Raw genomic sequence first — 2,843 nt, 5'->3', positions numbered from 1 at the left:
CCTTGCGTTACATTCTAGTGGGAACCAAGCTTGAGTACGCGGCGCGCAAATAATATAAACATTCACATCTGAAAGGTCAGGTTATCCGTCGCTGTGATTTGTCAAATTACGGTACTTCAGTTGCGCGTACGTGGAAATTATGCCAATTCGACCATAGTGCACATTGATCTTGCGCGTTGTAACTTTACTTCAGTTAGACCTGTTGCATACTATATTCCATTTTTAGAACCTCACATATTTCTGCACATATTTCGTTTTGATAGTCATAAAACTGAACAGTATAAATACAGTTACCGGGCGTTACCATTTTCATTTCCGGAATACGTCATGCATATTTGTTCGCGCAAACGATCATCATGTTGTTAAAAAAATGTGAACATTTTTTATGTTAATATTAGATGGTTTAAAAATGCGTAATGTTTCACCACGTAGTCACTTTTGGCTTTGAAAATAACACACCTAGTATTGCTGACGATTGACGTCATAATTGAATTACGCACGTGTGTTTACGAGAACGGAAACGCGAAGGCAGTAAGTAGTTGCTTATAATGTGCAACATTATTACAACATAAATGTTCTGGTCATTTGAAAGAACTTAAAACCATTTAAATGACGTCAATATTTATTAATTAACCGTGCGAACTGACGCATACATCTGCCACTTGCAACATTCTAATCTTAAGTGCAGGAGCTTGTTAAACTTATAATTTTAGCCATTAAGTGAAATAAACAATGATCTTCGATGGGAAAGCAAAGCTTCAAACTACAGAATACTGTTTAATAGTTGACCTTTTTAATCGGAATATTTTTGATGACGTCATGGTCAGCGTTTTAAATTTTAGCCAGGTTAAATTTAACATCGGTATATTTTTATTTAAATATACCTTAATATACATCAATTTATTATTTGAAAACGCTTCCTATAATATTTAAAAATTCCGAAAATCAACTCGCCATATAGATCATTAGCGAATTGATTAAATCGACCGTCTAATTTGATAAATCTGTGTACACGTTTGATACGACGAGAACAATAGCATAGACCACACATACAGAGAACAAAGACAAGACAGTAACGATTAGGCCTATAAATAATACGTTGCATTTGGGACTAAAAATACACGTATTAGAGCAAGACCTATTATTGATAATAAAAAAATGAGTTAATGGTAACCCTGGATCCGGGTAAGAAGTGCGCAGACGACACGCGATTAGTCTACGTAATAAATTAAGCTAAAAATAGTATACATACATTAATAACATTACTATGCATTGATTATACGCTACTAAACCAGTTTATTTTTATAAACGTGGTAGATAAATTTTATGGTATTGTACCAAGATATTAAAATATTACATCGGCGCACACATATCAACGCCTTTTATACATACTAAGCTGTGTGTGTATACAGTCCACACGTCACACACTTGTACGATTATGCTCATTTTGACATAAAAACATGACGCAAATTATCAACTGTGCAAACATGATTAAGAAATCTCCATTTTCTATTTAAATTTCATCTCTTAAATAATATTAAGCATGAATTGCACTCACCCCAGGTAGAAAATGTATGCAGCGGTAGCTAGAAGTTGCATATCAGCAGCAGTAGCATAATATCACAGGCTGCAATAGCCTTCTCTTTTGTTTAGAGGTATATTTGCAATGTACAGGGTATGGTAACGAACATTCTCGTGTCACGCGTAATAGTCTTAATATGGTAAATCAACTTCCATATTTGGAAAGTCATTATTCAACCAATAGCAACCAATAACGTCACATCAACTCGATATTATGAATGCAAAGAAATAATTAGTAACGAACAATTATACCGGTTAAAAAATAAATAATTTGTTTCCGTATAAAATAAATTATTATTGATGTGTTCTAAGATAATAAGGATAAAAAGGATAGGCATGCGTAAATCTGACTTACAATATTATTATTGATGACGCGTGAGGAATTGGCCACAAGTTGCGCCACTTAAACGCTTTATCCGATTAACGCGTGCAAGTGGCGAAACAGTCTGATCGCATTGATTTTTTATAAAAAATATAAAACATATAATATATTGAAAAAATGCCATTACTTTTTGATCACCAATGATAGTTTAGAGACCACGTAAAAGTTTTATTGAACAATTGACGTGACCATTTACACGTGAGGAATTAAAGTTGCGCGTTTAAGAAGAAATCCGAAAAACGCGCGAACGGCTTCTTAACGCTTCGTACCCATTTTATTTCGTATTTAATACTAACAACGCAAGTGAGTTGACCAATCACAGCGACAGTTGGGATGGCAATAGCGTCATGATTGGTCAAATTGCTTGTGCGCTTACGTCCTTAAGTTGCGTGTTTATGTTTCAACCAGCATGCTGCGATGACCAAAACTAACCATTTTTACGTTTGTATGTAGGCCTATAGTAAGCAACAAAAGTATTCATATATTACACGAATCACATCATTTTATTGGAAAATATAAGTCACTGAATGGGCCCCTTATTCGACAGGTTTCAAATCGAGTTTATAGCGAGTCATTAGCGAGTTGTTATTTAAGTCGTATATAAGATCTTTTATATAAAGAGGCCTAGTTTTATAATATTGACATGACGTGACCACCAATGCAAGCTCGCTCTAATTAGCATACGTGACCGACCACCTCCATTAAAACTATTTTGTTCGAAATCACATAGCACATATTTAATTTACAAATATTATTTTAATAATTTAAACAAATATTTTCTGCATTAATATATTTAATATTTTTAAGACTGTTCTAATGTATTGAAATTATTTATAAAATTCAATTTATATTTCTAAATAAATAATATGATTCTGTGAAA

The sequence above is a fragment of the Antedon mediterranea genome, chromosome 10 (assembly GCF_964355755.1).
Source record: "Antedon mediterranea chromosome 10, ecAntMedi1.1, whole genome shotgun sequence".
In the NCBI taxonomy this organism is placed as follows: domain Eukaryota; kingdom Metazoa; phylum Echinodermata; class Crinoidea; order Comatulida; family Antedonidae; genus Antedon; species Antedon mediterranea.
The sequence above is the reverse complement of the archived record's forward strand: the minus strand, read 5'-3'. Positions refer to the sequence as shown.